Source organism: Triticum aestivum, chromosome 1A (assembly GCF_018294505.1).
Source record: "Triticum aestivum cultivar Chinese Spring chromosome 1A, IWGSC CS RefSeq v2.1, whole genome shotgun sequence".
In the NCBI taxonomy this organism is placed as follows: Eukaryota; Viridiplantae; Streptophyta; class Magnoliopsida; order Poales; family Poaceae; genus Triticum; species Triticum aestivum.
The window spans coordinates 159,287,565-159,305,708 of NC_057794.1; positions in this window are offsets into that span (position 1 = coordinate 159,287,565).

Here is an 18,144-nt window from a genome sequence, read left to right on the forward strand (position 1 = left end):
TTATAGCCACTTGGCAACCCAACCTAATTTGTCTGAAATGACCCTAGGTCAAGGAACTCACACGTGTTCCAATGGTCAGATCTCAAACTCACACGGCAACTTTACTTGGGCTACAAGCAAAGCTGACTTGTTCGACTCTGGACAAGATTCGCTCTCATAGTCTTCACTCGAAGACATAGGTTTTTGGTTAGGCATCACTTCAGTCAGTCTGACTGGTTCTCTTGGACCCCACTTAACAGTACGGTGGTTCCTATGACTCAACACAAAATAAAAAGAACTACGAAAGATCTAAGTCTTCGAGCTCCATAGGCTTCATGTGGTGTCTTCTCTTGTCATAGTCTTCAATGTGAATATCTTCATATACCACCTTTGACTTCAATGTCTTCATAAATTTTTAGGGGTCATCTCTGGTAGGAAAACTGAATCAATGAGGGACTTCTACCTGTGTTATCCTGCAATTCTCACAAACACATTAGTCCCTCAACTAGGTTTGTCGTCAATGCTCCAAAACCAACTAGGGGTGGCACTAGATGCACTTACAGAGACAAATAGAGATAGAGAGAGAGAGAGAGGGACCGACAAGGTTTGTGTTTGTATGCGTGCGATAGAAACGAAGATTGTCGGCTAGAGAGAGAACAGGAGTCGGGGAGAGGGGGAGGTTGTGTTTATGCATTAAAGACTGATATAAACCATGTTTCGATATACATTTGCATTCAAATATTTGAATTGGAGAACATGGTGTGTGCAATCCACACATGAACGGAGATATGCGTATCAAACAAGTTCATTAATTTGACTTTCAGCATGTTCATGGAGTACTATAATACAACATGCTACTCATTTGAGGTGTGCAATTTTGGATTTAGTCCACTATTTTGACCGGGTGAATGAGCTATTTCATTGAATCGAGATATTTCATTTTGGGTTTGATTCCCATTTTTGAGTGGGTCAACTATTTGTCATATAGTAAATCGTTAGCAACGAGTATATAAAACACGTTAGTCCTGAGCATCATCTCACCATCTAAAAAATAAGTGGCAAGCTAATATTGAAAATTTTGATTCGAATCGACTTGGTAAGGTAGATGTGGACGCTCGTTCTCCCAAAATTTGAACGAACCGCTAAACACCCTCTTCTTGGTGGAATTCGCCCGAGCAAATAAATGGGAGACGTGAAATTATCGACGTATGTGGGAACGCATCAATTGGCCCGTTGTACATCGAGGGTAGGTTCGTAACTTCATCCAAGTGCGCCTTCTCCTCAGCCAAAATGACAGGTGGTGAATAATTCATAAACCATGGGCGACAAAACACCCTCTCCTCGGCCGAAATCGCAGGCACTGAATAATTCATAAACCATGGGCGGCAAAACACCCTCTCATCGGTCAAAATCGAAAGCGCTGAATAATTCATAAACCATGGGCGGCAAAACACCCTCTCCTATGCCAAAATCACTCACGTCCACTATTTCAAAACATGCCCTCCTCGCCCAAAATCACTCGCGACCCCTATTAGGGAGAAGCAAAGCTACCATACTATCCCCGACCCTCAAGACACAGACCCAAGCCCAGAAGCCAAAAGGCGGGGGTAGAACTGTAACTTCCCCTACATTTCAGACAAATGCGTCCGTAAGACATGGTTCCCCCTCCCAATTCCCCATTCATACATCATGGGCACCAAATCACCTTCTCCCTAGAACTCCCTTATCCCCGGCTGCGAAACAACAGCCCCTCCTCCATGGTGCCCCCACCGCACCAAATTCACCGTCGCCCTCCTCCCCAATGCTGGAGCCGCTGTCCGTTTGCCGTCGTGCACTGGGTCGTGTGCCTCTTACTTCGTGCTGCCAGAGCTGCCTTGACGACGACCGCGTGAACCGTGCTGGAGTTGATTCACCCACGCTGTTGTGCATGGTGCTGGAGTGTCTCCAACTTCGGACGGGTCCAGGGACCCGATGCTACTTCCCTGCAGCCATCGACCATCATGACATATCTGCTTTCATACCACCGAGAGCCACCGCAACCATGTCGGCCTCACCGACTCGGCAGCTGGAGTTGTCTCCTTCACCGGGCCACAAGATAGGTTGTACACTCATCTTAAATCACTTTATTTCGGTGTCAGTCACCTGAATTTTTCTTCTAGGCCAGTAGATTTCCAATGGGAAGCAGCACCCCTCGAGGTGGCGGATCTCCTAGGTTGCCGGTTGGCTAGTGTCTATCGTAGGGGTGCGGGGGCGCATGTTCGTCACGGAAGCAGCACTTAGGTGGCTATCTTAGAGTTGTGTGGGTTGAAGGTACTATCGCTGCCTGATCTGGATGACAGCGGGTCTTCGTGGTTTGGCCGGGGCGGCGCAACCACGGCAGTGCGGTGGGGCGGGGAGCGGGCTTTTGGTCGGAGCTCTCACGGCCAGGGACGATGGAGCCAGGCTGCTCTACCGGTGATCATTGGCTCTTCGGGGAAGATTCTGAACAGTGTCAGCCGGGAGGCACAAGACAGCCATCCAGCCATCCAGCGTAGATCGGACAGTACCAAAATAAAATAATATCATGTGACCCCAATTTAGTTTTCAATCAATAGACGTGTGACCAGTCCCGTACCTTAGTGTTGATCTCCTAGTGTATTTCTTCAGATCAGAGATATGTGTCGTTCTTAACATTATGTGTTTTTTGCATCTTCAGCCACACTGTCTTCCTTCTCACCGCAGCTGCTCCAACAAGGGAAGCATACACCAGAACGGAGCTATAGTCCCCACTCAACAGTTCACTGCCTCGAATGTGCGTGCTCGACATGGACAGCCACAACAACTGCAAGGCCATCGACAAGTTAGCAGATGATGCTCACTCCTGTGGATGGAGGCCAGATAGGTTATACCCTCATCTTAGTTGTGTGCAACATTTATGGCTTTGTTATTCAACTAAGCATGGAAAATAGATTATCACATGTCACTGTATATTCATGTTGATCTCTTAATGTTCAGGAGTTAACGTTGTTTCGTAGTTCAGATAACTGATGTGTTCAGGAGTTAGCGTTGTTCCATAGATATCATCCATCAGCCAATGCTATCCCATAGGCTGGTGATTATACCACTTCTAGTATTACCTATGTTGTTGTTCTTTAATACTTTTGTGTGCCATCTAGTTAATCTCGAGTACAAACAATACATATTCTATAAGCTTTCATCTGTGTTCTCCCTTTAGTTTTTGAGACCTGTTGCTGCTAGTTAAGTCCAGTCCTACTATTTATGTCGTCTCCTACAGGCACTCATTACATAATCTAACTACTAGTTGTCTTCCATGCATGTCAGATATAATTGCACACACTGATATATCCACAAGAACCTCGCAGAGCAATGTAAGGCCAACAAACTTGACGCCAATAATACCCAATATGATGGAACAGTTAAAGGCAGTTCTTTAGAAGACTTGTAGAAAGATGATGAATCCTATTCACCCCACAAGGTCCTTGCTATAACTTGGCCCGTGATATGGGTACATCATGCATATAATATCATGGAGTGCATCTACTCTATTGCAATGCCATGTGCTTAGCCTGCTGACCATGCATGTAAATATGTCATGCCTTCTTGTTTTTCAGTACCTATTCCATTCATGATAACATGCTTTCAAATTCTAGTACTGTCATTCTACTCTGTCGCCATGACATCTGCTTAGTTTGGACATCATGCTTCTGAATATCTTATGCATTGTTATTCATCAGTATGTACTCCATCCGTCTACCGTATCAGTTTTTGTTTACATTGAAGTGGTGTTCTACTGGTCTGTTGCAATGCCATCTTAGTTTCCCAATCATACACGCATATGTTGCCTTTGTGTTTTTCTGTGCCTATTCAACTATCATACAGTTTTATATTCAACTAGCGTTTGTTTTACTGTGTTGTCTTTTTATATCACTAGCTCTTACATCATACTCCCTTTGTCTGGACTGCATGTCGTGGAAATGGATAAAAATAGATGTATCTAGAACCGAAATATGCCTAGACACATCCATTTATTTCTGGATGGAGGGAATACATGTCAATATGTCATGCCTTTCTATTCTTCAGTACCTATTTCATCTCTCTGTCGTAGCATATTTTATAACTGAAGCACCATTCTTCTATATAAGGCATGCAAGGGGAAGACGGCTATGTTAGAATCTGAAGGGCTACAAACAAGGTCTTTTCAAAAGATACAAACGCCAGGAGATAGTAAACTAACTCCAGTGTTCATAGATACTGCTCTAGCACAGAGAAACCCAACTACTCCTAATAATAAGTAGATTCCAATGGCTAAAGAACTACTCCGCTCCAGTCCAGCAAAAATATGTCAACTCCTTTCTAAGGATCGTGTGCGTATACTCACATCATGAAATTTATAGCATTCAGATAATATTTTATATATTTTTCTTACCCATTTCTCTTTTAGAAAGTAAGCTTAAAGGACGGGAGACTTTCTAAATTGGGAACATGTTCGAGAAAGTATCTTGTGGGAATTATCTATGCTCCAATGTTGATGTAAGTACCTATTGTATATCACTATATTTTTACATCAGCTTGTATTTTATTAATCGGCGTGAATCCAACCTGTATCTGATCTAAATTTGCTTGTAGCAAAATGTATAATTAAAGGCAACAATGTTGATTTTAGTAAGGAAAATTGCCTGGTAGTTTTGCATACTAAGCTGTATTAGTGTACTATCTCATATCGTGCACATTACTAAATTCTAGTGTTGTGGTCTAGTTGCCCAATCATTCATTATGTCAATGTTACTTTCCTATTACCTTACCTGGATGATGATAGATGTGCCATATTGTGTTAATATGGTGTAGGCTGGTGTGGTCTGGTTGCCCAAACTTTCATTGTGTCAATGTTGCTTTCCTTTTATCTGACCTGGCAAATGATAGTGATACGTCTCCAATGTATGTATAATTTTTTATTGTTCCATACTATCATATTATCATTCTTGGATGTTTTACAATCATTTTATAGTCATTTTATATCATTTTTTCGTACTAACCTATTGACATAGTGCCAACTGCCAGTTGCTGTTTTTTGCATGTTTTTTACATCGCATGAAATCAATATCAAACGGAGTCCAAACGCAGCAAAACTTTTTGTGGATTTTTTTGGACCAGAAGACATCCAATGGGCCGGAGAAGCACCTGGGGGATGCTCCGAGGGGAGAACAACCCACCAGGGCGCACCTGGAGGCCCAGGTGCGCCCTGGTGGGTTGTCCCCACCTCGGGTGCCTCCCGAACCGCCTCTTTACTCTATAAATACCCCAATATTCCAGAAACCCTAGGGGAGTCGATCAAAATCAATTCCATCTGCCGCAAGTTCCAAAACCACCAGATCCAATCTAGACACCATCATGGAGGGGTTCATCATGTCCATTGGTGCCTCTCATATGATGCGTGAGTAGTTCTTTGTACACCTACGGGTCCGTAGTTAGTAGCTAGATGGCTTACTCTCTCTCGTTTGATTATCAATACATTGTTCTCTTGGAGATTCATATGATGTAATTCTTTTTGCAGTGTGTTTGTTGGGATCCGATGAACTTTGAGTTTATGATTAGATCTATCTTTTTATCCATGAAATTTATTTGAGTCTTTTGTGATCTCTTATATGCATGATTCTTATAGCCTCGTATTTCTTCTCTGATATTTGGGTTTTATTTGGCCAACTTGATTTATATATCTTGCAATGGGAACAGGTGCTTTGTGATGGGTGATCTTACGGTGCTTGATCCCAGTGACAGAAGGGGGAAACGACGTGTATATATCGTTGCTATTAAGGATAACCAGATGGGGTCTATTTCTACATAAACAGATCTTGTCTACATCATGTCATCGTTCTTACTGCATTACTCCATTTCTCCATGAACTTAATACACTAGATGCATGCTGGATAGTGGTCGATGTGTTGAGTAATAGAAGTAGATGCAGGCAGGAGTCGGTCTACTAATCTTGGACGTGATTCCTATATAATGATCATTGCCTGGATATTGTCATGATTATTTGAAGTTCTATCAATTGCCCACAGTAATTTGTTCACCCACCATTTGCTATTTTTCTCGAGAGAAGCCACTAGTGAAACCTACGGCCCCCGGGTCTATTCCTTATTATATTTGCCTTTGCGGTATATTTTCCTTTCCTTTTAATTTCAGATCTATTAAACCAAAAATACAAAAATACCTTGTTGCACTTTATTTTATTTGGTGTTTGATCTATCAATTTATTACAACTTTGATGCGAAGCATCCCAAGGTCATCCCCATGGACCTATCATCGTCTCACCAAGTGCCTAGAAGACCCATGACACGAGCACGTGCAAGAGCTCTCGAAACCGAGGTGACATCTCTCCTCTCACAATTCCACTTTGATGCACATGAGACATGGCTATTACCTCAAACGGACACACTATGCATACTCAGGTACCAAGGAGTTAGCCATGGAGAAGCTAAGGAGCAAGAAGGATCGGAAGCGGAAGACATGCGTGAAGACATAGAAGAAATCAGCCAAGTCCCAGGCTCACCGGACGATCCGGACACAACCCGGACGATCCGGACCCTAGCCCGGACGATCTGGATAAGTAGAGGCCCGAGAACACCCGAAGCTGCACCCCGAAGCCGGACCATCCGGACATGTCCCGGATCATCCGGACCCCAGGCGGATGTCCGGACCGCCCTCCAGACATCCGGGCCGCCGACGACACCGCCCGCCTACTCGCCTCGTCAGGACCCCCTCCCGGATCATCCGGGTCCCTGAAGCTTGGACCATCCGGCTACCCGTCTGGATCATCCGGAACACCACCTGTGTGTGCATGTTGGGCCGAAGCCCATGTACCCTCGCCCCCTTTGCCTATATAAACGACTCCTCCACCACTTTTCTAGGGTTAGTAAAGGATTACCTCATATTTGTATCATTCTTGTTAGTTGGAGTGATTCTCTCATGTTTCCCCTCGCGTTTCCCCTCGTGTTCATCATGTTCGTCGCGGGATCTGCTCCTTTCGTGAAAGATCGGCCGTCTAGGGTTCCAACCTACATCATCTTGGTATCTAGAGCCACGTTTATCATGATTTCGGAGCCTCCCCGTTGTGTTTGCTAGCTTGATTTTGTTGTTTTTCGTCCTAATTCGAAAATCCCCACAAATATAGACCCAAAAAATTGTGATTTGTGAGTTTTGATGAATTTTTGTTGGTTTTGATCCGTCAATTTGTTGTGTTGCAAGTGGATCTTAGCTTTCCCCACCATCTCCACCTCGAAATCCATCCAAAATCCATGAAATCCTCGAATTTGTCCCCGTTTTCGAGTTCATCCCGAGCCATCTCTGAGCGCAGTTGACCCACCCGGATCATCCGGACCTTGTCCCGGATCATCCGGACCTTGTCCCGGATCATCCGGCTCCTGGCCCAGATCATCCGGCTATCTCTGCCGAAACTGCTTTTCTACAGTTTTTTACCCCCACCACCTATGCCTCCGCATACCCACTTACACCTCCACCACCTAACTTCCGCAAACCCTTTCGATACACCAAACCTTACCACCACTTGACCGCTACAAACCCCGAAATTTTTTGACGCATTTGGTTTTGAGAATTTGAGTTGTGGTTGATCGTTTCCTAGGGTGTTTAGGCTAACTAGGAACGGTTCGACATCGACATCACCGCCTCTCATCTTCGCCATGGACGCGTCATCAACAAAGACCTTCTCGGTAACCTCATCTTGGTTTCGTGACACCATCAATCGTATGCAAGGACGGTAACTTCGATGACATCTTTGTCCACTCCTTGCCATTACATTGATAGCCACCATAGCCTTACTTTTGTGTACCTTACCCATCGAGACTAGCCTTTGAGTATTGCCGGCAACATGACTTGTGCACATTAATGATCATACTTCCCATAGCATACATACCATATCATTGGTGCATACCTTGGTATCATATCTTGTGTCACAAAGTTACCATCGCATATACAATTACTATCTTGGTTCGTGAAGCATTGCATGAGAAAAGAGCTCAAACACAAGGAGCCAAACAAGCTTTTAAGCAAAAGAGGAAATATAAGCAAAGAGCTTTTAAGAAAGAACCATAGAATCATACAACATTAAGATTGCCATACTAGATCATCTTGGATCATACCACCGGAACACTACACATATAGCATACTTGGGATAGAAGAAGTTGCATTTTTTTCTTAGTAGGTTGTGCACAAGTCTCGTATCCGCCTTTTGTGCAATCGTGCTAGAGTCTCTCTAGTGTTGTGCAACAAGAGAATTTTCGTGGATTTCACATTTTGGCTCATTCCTTGGTTGCACGACCCCATTTATCTTTCCGTGTGTTGTGTTTCCGTGTGCCACATATTGCTATTGGTCTACTTGTTGCATTCGCGAATTTGTGAATCTTTTCCAACATTATTGAGTCTTGCTTACTTTCACATCAAATTTTGTGCCACCATCCTAACCAAGCTCCACCATAAGCTATTATTTGTGTAGGTGTGAGAATTGACAAGAATTGGTACCAATTGTGCTATTTCCTTGTTCCACATTGGAGTGATCATTGATCCACCTTCAACTTCGGTCAAGGTACATTTGGTATTGTTCGTCTCCTTCTACCACTCACATATTTTCCTTGGAATGATGGATAGGCCAAGTACTTCTACCAACCCACTCTTACTCGAGCAAGACGACGACATGACTTCCTTCGTCACAAAGAGCCACCTCTTTGGTGCACAACGTGCTTTGCATCAAGCGCAACAAGCAATGAGTGACCGCATCGACCATCTTGCTACCGACTTGCGACTATCCAAGCAACGTACAAGAGACTACTTTGACCACAAGATCAACAATCACAAGCAAGAGATTGATGCAAGAATGGACGAGATTCGTGCTTTGTTGCTCAACCGCTGTTCTTCCACTTCATCCTCATCAAAATGGAGCCGCTCAAGTCGACACTCCGACTACACCATCTCTGGCTCAACTACACCGACATCAAACACTCTTCGTCATGCCGCGCGTCAAGATCGTCACGCAAACTGCAACACTCTACGACACATAGACTCTCAAGAGAAAGCTCATGCGCAAGAACATCGACATCGTCAAAACCAAGCTACTCTCGAGCAAGCACAAGAACGGCAACGCCAACTCCAACGAGAAGAGGAAGAGAGAGCATGCATCCACCAAGATGCACAAGATGTCAAGGCACAACGCCAAGAACAACAACTACATGCAGCTCAAGCAATTGAGGTGCAACTCTCCCTTCGAGATTCAAGTCATGTCGTCACCACATGCAACTGCCATCGGCGTGAACAAAGAGAAGCCCTTCGCGATGAAGTTCAAGAGAGGGCTTACCAATCACGTGCACATCGTAAAGTTCCTCAAGTTCGTCCTCGAGCTCGACAAGCCCCTCCACAAGCTCTACAAGAACCCCAAGTTCACCAAGAGCATGAAGACAATGGAAATCCTACATGACAAGAGCAACATGAGGTCGACAACCCACCTCGCCAAGAGCAACACGAGTTTGCCAATCCTCAACAACATGGGCGTCATCATCCCCGACCCCAACATAATGAAGAGCAACGCTACGGCAAGCTAAAGTTCACCATGCCCAAGTTTTTCGGAAGCAATGATCCCGAAGAGTACCTATCATGGGCATTGAAAGTTGACAAAATCTTGCGTTTGCACAACTATGAAGAAGAGAAGAAGATCGCGATGGCATCCCTTGAGTTCCAAGACTATGTCCTAATTTGGTGGGAACAAGTCACTGAGCACCGTGAGGCAAGAGGTGAACCACCCATCACTACTTGGGCGCAAATGAAGGATGTCATGAGAGCATGTTTTGTGCCTACCTACTACAACCGCGACCTTTTCAAGAAACTTCCACTCCTCAAGCAAGGAACCAAGAGCATTGAAGAGTACTACAAGGAAATGGAGATTGCCATGATACGAGCCAATGTCATAGAAGATGATGAGCAAACTATGGCACGTTTCTTGAATGGACTCAATCATCCTATCAAGAAGATCGCCGACTTCCAACCGTACTCAAACCTCATCGAGCTAGTGCATCAAGCTACAAAAGTAGAACGCCAAGTGCAAGATGAATTCAAGTATGCCAAGTTGTCATCCAAGTCCTATGGATTATCCAACACCCAAGCTTCAATGACTACAACACCTTCTACATCAACCAAGCCTTCTACAAGCAACGCCGACAAGTCGAGTTACAAGAAAGCTTCAACAACCTCAAGTCATCCTCCTACTACAAGAAACTTCAAGCCGAGAGTTTCATCATCCTCTACCCCAACCGATGAGACCGTCAAGACAAGTTCCTTCAAATGCTTCACATGCGGCGGTCGAGGCCACAAGTCTTTTGAGTGTACCAACAAGCGCACCATGATCCTCAACAACGATGGTATATACGACTCCATGAGTGAAGGTGAAATGGAAGCACTTGAGCAAGTGGCCATGCACCGGCAAGTGCACGAAGATCAAGAGGATCAAGTCTTTTGTGACGAAGATTCAAGTCCCGCTCTTGTTGTCTCCAAGGTCTTGAATCTTCAACATCAACAAGATGAGGACCAACGATGCCATATATTCCACACCAAGGCCGGCATCAATAGAAGGTCTGTCAAGGTCATCATCGATGGAGGGAGTTGCCATAACTTAGCAAGTGAATAACTTTGCTCCAAGCTCCAATTGCCCAAGACAAAGCACCCACACCCCTATAAGGTTCAATGGCTAAGCGACTCCGGCACTATCCAAGTCGAGCATAGAGTACAAGTCTCCTTCAAAATCGGAGCTTACGAAGACACTTTGGAGTGTGATGTCCTTCCGATGATCGTTTGCCACCTCCTTCTTGGATGGCCATGGCAATATGACCGAGGCGTCATCCACAACTGTAACACCCCGGATATGATTTACCCAATATGTACTCCAACTCTTGTCGTTTCCGGCGTTAAGTTATTTTATTTTCTCGGGTTCGGGTTTTTGTCTCCGTGTGTTGTTATCATTGTCATGCATCTCATATCATGTCATCATGTGCATTGCATTTGCATACGTGTTCATCTCATGCATTCGAGCATTTTCCCCGTTGTCCGTTTTGCATTCCGGCGCTTCGTTCTCCTCCGGCGGTCATTCCAACCTTTCTTTCGTGTGTGGGGATTAAACATTTCCGTATTGGACCGAGACTTGCCAAGCGGCCTTGGTTTACTACCGGTAGACCGCCTGTCAAGTTTCGTACCATTTGGACTTCGTTTGATGCTCCAACGGTTAACCGAGGGACCGAAAAGGCCTCGTGTGTGTTGCAGCCCAACACCCCTCCAATTTGGCCCAAAACCCACCAAAACCCTCTCCATCATCTAGAGTGTTCGATCACGATCACGTGTCCGAAAACCGCACCTCATTTGGACTCTCCTAGCTCCCTCTATGCCTATATATAGACCCCTCATTCCAAATCTTGGATCCCCTCCTCGAAACCCTAAAAAAACACCTCGCGCCGGCCGGACACGTCCGTCCCCGGCCGGACAACGTCCGCCGCCGCCTCCGGCCAAACCGGGCGCACCACGTGGCCCATCGCCATCTTCCTCCGCCGCCGGCCCGGGAGGCCCGAGTCGGGCCCCCGAGGCCCATCGCGGCCACCGCCGCCATCTTCGCCCCGCCTCCCTCTTCGCCCGGCCCCGCCACCATCTTCGCCGATGCCGGCGACCGGAGCCGCGCCGGCCGCCTCGCACCTCACCGGCCGGAGCAAGCTCCACCGCGGCTGCTTCCTCCCGCCGGTGCCGACCACCGCCGCCACCACGCCGCCCGGAGTACGCCGCGCCACCGCGCCTCGCCGTCCTCCCCATCCGGCTCCCTCTCCTTCCTCCTCGCCGCCACGGCAAGTCCGGCCACCGCAGCTCCATTTTCGCCGGCGACCTCGAGCTGCTACAGTGCATCTACAGTGCCAGATGTGAGATCTAAAACTCGCAGTTGACTTTTTATCCCCGAAACCCTAATAATTTGCTATGTTCATCGTGTCGTAACTCCTCATCCGTAGCTCCGTTTTGGGCATATAGCATATCAAAATGTTCGTCTCAAAGAGTACATCATTTCATCTCATTGCATCATTTTCATTTGAGTTTATCTTGATGCCCGAAATGCTGTTAGAAGAATGCTATTTGAGTTAATTGTCAGATCTGCTGCTCCAATTAGATATTTGTCATTTTTGCCATGATTATTGTGTGCATGTTATGCCCCTGAGCTCTACATGAGTTTTGTTATATGTTTTGCCATCTATTCAGAGGTGCAACCCATGTATTTTTGTGATGTGTGTGGTGACTAGCACAAGCTTGCAAAGTGGAGCATTTGTTAATGCTGATTTCAGGGACTTAGCATTTCCACAGTCCTTGAGCTGTTTATCTCAATATGCCATATGTTCATGTTGTTTACTAGTGATTCGTGCCTCTTTTTAGGATGATCAGTAAGGATATTTTGTTAATCTTATAGTGATCTATCCATCCATGTCTTTGTTTGCATTTATGGAGCACCCTAGCTTGAGTCAATCGAGCTCTACTTTTGTCATTTCGTGAATCTGGGCAGATTGTCTACTTGTTAGCGATTTTGCCGAGGATGTTGTAGTTGATCCGTGCATGCTATGTTATTGTTCTTGCCATGTATAGCTTGCATTTTGTGTATTCTTGATGGGTGTATGCTTATATTATCATGACTTGCTCTGTAGTGAGTGCATCAAGCTCGTAAACATGCCTACTTGATATCTGTTTCAGCATGCTCCAGTTTTCACTAAGTCTGAGAACTGATGATGTTTTTGCCATGTTCACATGCTTGCAAATGTATTTTCTGATCCCTTTTGGCTCAAGGTCACTAAGGGACGTTTGTTAAGCTCTTTGAGTAGCTCCATGCCATGATTTACTTTGCCATGTTCAGGTCCTGTAGCATATTGTTTTCATGCTCCAAAGAGTGCTATCTGATCTGAAATTCCAGACAAGTGTTAATTTCACTAAGTCTGAAATTTGTTTGACAAATGCATTTTTGCCATGCTTGTTTGAACCTGTTAATGGATGAATTGGACGTATCTCAGTGCTAGTCTTTTGTTAAGCATCATGAATGGATCCCTGCCATGTATTTTGATGCCATGTTTGGGTGCTGTAGCATGTTCATCTTGTTGCGTTTAGATGACTACTTGCTGTAAATCGCAGAACGTGGTCATATTTGAATTGCTTGCCATTTCCAAACCGTAACTCCAATTCCGGCGTTCTTTATATCGTTTTCAAGCGATTTCATCTCATCTTTCCAGTGGCACACTTGGATTTCCAAGTTGAGGCTAGGTTCATTCTTTCCTTGTCAAATCTTGCATATGCATCTCGCATCGCATCCCGCATAGCATACCATCTTTGCATCATGTTGTTTGAGCTTTGCACGTGGTTGATTGTGTCCTTGTTGCTTGTTTGTCTTGTTTGGGTAGAGCCGGGAGACGAGTTCGCTAACGAGGAGCCCGTTGAGTTTGCTTTCGAGGATCCAGTCAACTTTGACAACTTTGCAGGCAAGATGATCATACCCTCGAAATCACTACTATCTTTGCTATGCTAGATGCTCGCTCTTTTTGCTATGCCTATGCTACGATGCCTACCACTTGCTTTCAAGCCTCCCAAATTGCCATGTCAAACCTCTAACCCACCATGTCCTAGCAAACCGTTGATTGGCTATGTTACCGCTTTGATCAGCCCCTCTTATAGCGTTGCTAGTTGCAGGTGAAGATTGGAGACCGTTCCTTGTTGGAACATTATTTACTTGTTGGGATATCATTATATTGCCATGTTATCTTAATGCATCTATATACTTGGTAAAGGGTGGAAGGCTCGGCCTCTCGCCTAGTGTTTTGTTCCACTCTTGCCGCCCTAGTTTTCCGTCATATCGGAGTTATGTTCCCGGATTTTTGCGTTCCTTACGCGGTTGGGTTATAATGGGAACCCCTTGATAGTTCGTCTTGATTAAAGCTTTTCCAGCAATCCCCAACCTTGGTTTTACCATTTTCCACCTAGCCTCTTTTTCCCTTGGGTTTCCGAAGCCCGAGGGTCATCTTATTTTAGCCCCCCCCCCCCCCGGGCCAGTGCTCCTCTGAGTGTTGGTCCCACCGAGCGATGTCCGGGGTTACCAGGGGCAACTCTGGGCTGGCCTACCTGACGGCTGGCTCATCTGAGTGTGCCCTGAGAACGAGATATGTGCAGCTCCTATCGGGATTTGTCGGCACATTCGGGCGGTGTTGCTGGATTTGTTTTAACTTGTCGAAGTGTCTTGTAGAACCGAGATACCGAGTCTGATCGGAACGTCTCGGGAGGAGGTATGTTCCTTCGTTGACCGTGAGAGCTTGTCATGGGCTAAGTTGGGACTCCCCTGCAGGGATTTGAACTTTCGAAAGCCGTGCCCGCGGTTATGGGCAGATGGGAATTTGTTAATGTCCGGTTGTAGATAACTTAAACCTTAACTTATTTAAAATGAATCAACAGTGTGAGTTACCGTGATGGTCTCTTCTCGGCGGAGTCCGGGAAGTGAACACGGTGTTGGAGTAATGCTTGTCGCAGGTTGCCCTCTAGTTACTCGTTCGTGCTTTTGCCTCCTCTTCTCGCTCTCATTTCCGAATAGGTTAGCCACCATATATGCTAGTCGCTTGCTGCAGCTCCACATATTTACCTTGCCTTACCTATTAAGCTTAAATAGTCTTGATCGCGAGGGTGCGAGATTGCTGAGTCCCTGTGGCTCACAGATTACTTCCAAACCAGATGCAGGGCCTGATGACTCCGTTCCAGATGACGCGCTTGAGCTCAAGTGGGAGTTCGACGAGGACTCACGCTGATACTACGTGTCTTTCCCTGATGATCAGTAGTGGTTCCCAGTTGGGGTGATCGGGACCGTGTCGCATGTTGGGTTATCTTTTATTTTGGCGCCGTAGTCGGGCCATGAGTGTTTGAATGTTGTAATGTTATTTATGCACTTTGATTGACGTGGCGAGTGTAAGCCAACTATGTATCTCCCCTTTATTATTTATATTAGATGGGATGTTGTGAAGATTGCCTAATTTGCGACATAGCTTTCAATGCGGTTATGTCTCTAAGTTGTGCCTCGACACGTGGGAGCTATAGCCGCATCGAGGGCGTTACAACAACGGGCGCACAAACCATTATAGCTTCAAAATGAAAGGGAAGGAGTATGTGTTGCGTCCTATGTCTCCAAGCCAAGTGATCGTCGACAAGCAAGCCACCCATCGTGGAGAGAATAGTGAGAGAGCGAACCACCAAAAAGAGAGTGAGCGCCACAAGCCCAAATTGAGTGTCTCCACGATGAATGACAAGAACTTAGTCCTCTTTGCCAGCAAAGGCGAGATGAGAGAAGTGTATGAGAACCCATCAAGTGTCTTGCACTATGTCCTTTTGTGCAAGGATGAGGCACCAAAAGCTAACACCTCTCACGATCTACCTTTGGTGTTATCTTCTCTATTGTAGGAATTCCATGATGTTTTCCCCGACGAGCTACCTCCGGGTCTACCTCCACTACGAGGTATCGAGCACCAAATCGACCTCATCCCTGGAGCGCCTCTTCCTAACAAGGCCCCCTACCGCGTCAACCCCGAAGAAACCAAAGAAATACAAAGGCAAGTAAAACATCTCATAGATCATGGACATGTGCGTGAAAGTTTGAGTCCTTGTGCCGTTCCGGTCATTCTTGTGCCAAAAAGAGACAGTAGCTTTCGCATGTGTTCCGATTGTAGACCCATCAATGCTATCACCGTTCGCTATAGGTATCCCATTCCATGCCTTGATGATATGCTAGATGAACTTAGCGGTGCCACTATTTTTTCCAAAATTGATCTTAAAAGTGGTTACTATCAAATCCGCATACAAGAGGGTGATGAATGGAAGATCGCTTTCAAAACAAAGTCTGGTTTGTATGAGTGGTTAGTCATGCCTATGGGTTTATTGGAAGCACCCGGTACCTTCATCCGTCTTATGAATTATGTGTTTCGCCCTTACATTGGTGAGTTTGTTGTGGTCTACTTCGATGATATCCTTGTTTATAGCAAATCACTCAAAGATCTTGTCACCCATGTTCGAACCATTTTGCAAACTCTTCGAAAAGAGTGTCTCTATGCTAACATGGAAAAATGCCATTTTGGCGTTGATAAGCTTGTTTTCTTGGGTTTTGTTTTGTCCTCTAAGGGTGTTCATGTTGATGACTCTAAGATCAATGCTATTAAAACTTGGCCACAACCAACCAACTTGCAACAAGTGCGTAGCTTCCTTGGTTTAGCCGGTTTCTACCGTATATTTGTGAAAGATTTTAGCACTATTGCTTCACCTTTGCATGCTTTGAGCAAGAATAATGCGCCTTTTGTTTGGGGACCATCCCAAGATACCGCTTTCAATGAGCTTAAGAATTTGCTTACCCATGCTCCCGTGCTTGCATTACCAAACTTCGACAAACCTTTTGAAATTCATTGTGATGCTAGTGGTAATGGCATAGGAGATGTGTTAACACAAGAGAAGCGCCCCATAGCTTACTTTACTGAGAAACTCTCCGGAGTGCAACTCAATTACCCCATCTATGACAAAGAGCTATATGCTTTAGTCTGCGTTTTACGTGAATGGGAACATTACCTTCGACCCCATGAATTTGTCATCCATACCGATCATGAAACGCTCAAGTACCTTAAGGGTCAAACCAAGTTGAACAAGCGTCATGCTAAGTGGAGTGAGTTTATTGAGTCTTTTCCTTATATCATCAAGTATATCAAAGGCAAAGACAACGTTGTGGCGAGTGCGCTTTCCCGTATATGCATGCTTGGTACTCAACTTGAATTGAATGTCATTGGCTTTGAGCACATAAAAGACTTGTATTCACATGATGCTACTTTTGCAATTCCTTATGCCAAATGTTTGACGCATACATCTTGGGAACGATATTACATCAAAGACGGTTATATTATGAGAGCTAACAAACTATGCATCCCCGAGTCTTCTCTTCGTCTATTACTTTTGAAAGAATCTCATGGAGGAGGACTAATGGGACATTTTGTACGCAACAAGACATTTACTATGCTCTCCAAGAACTAATTTTGGCCTAAGATGTTCCGTGATGTCAACCGCTTTACCAACCGATGCTCACCATGTCGCAAAGCTAAGTCTAAAGCACAATCTCATGGCCTTTGCATGCCTCTCCCAATTCCATACCAACCATGGGAAGATATTATCATGGATTTTGTGCTTGGTTTGCCTAGAACTAGAAATGGAAAGGATTTTTTGTTTGTTGTTGTGGACCGATTCTCCAAAATGGCTCATTTCATTCCTTGCAACAAGATAGACGATGCTTCACATATTGTCAATCTCTTTTGTAGGGAAATCTTACGACTACATGGAGTTCCAAAGACGATTGTCTTGGACCGCAACGTCAAGTTCTTGAGTTACTTTTGGAAGACCCTATGCGCCAAGCTCGGAATCTAGATACTCTTCTCCACGGCTCACCATCCTCAAACCGATGGCCAAACGGAGGTCACCAACCGCACACTCTCTGCTCTACTTTGCGTGCTCATCAAGAAGAACATCAAGGAGTGGGAGGAGTGTCTACCAATCGCCGAGTACGCCTACAACCGAGCGAGACACTCGACTACCGGCAAGTCCCCCTTCGAGGTCGTCTACGGATTCAACCCGTTGTCCCCATTGGACATTCTTCTGCTACCACTACAAGAGCGCATCAATATGGACACGAGTGAACAGGTGCAACATCTCAATAAGATGCATGAAGATACACAGAACACCATCGAGTGCCAAGTACAACGCCTCGCAACCAAGCTCAACGTCAACAAGCAACCAATGATATTCAACATCGGAGATCTTGTGTGGCTACACCTTCGCAAGGACCGCTTCCCCAATGAGCGCAAGTCCAAGCTTCTACCATGAGCCAATGGACCATTCAAGGTACTTGCACGCTACAACAACAACGCCTACAAGATCGACATCCCACGTGACAAGTACTCCGTGAGCGACATCTTCAACGTCAACGATCTATGTCCCTACCATGGTGATGAAGAATTCGATCCGAGGATGGATTTTTTACAAGGGAGGGGAGATGATGCGGAGCATCCCAAGGTCATCCCCATGGACCTATCA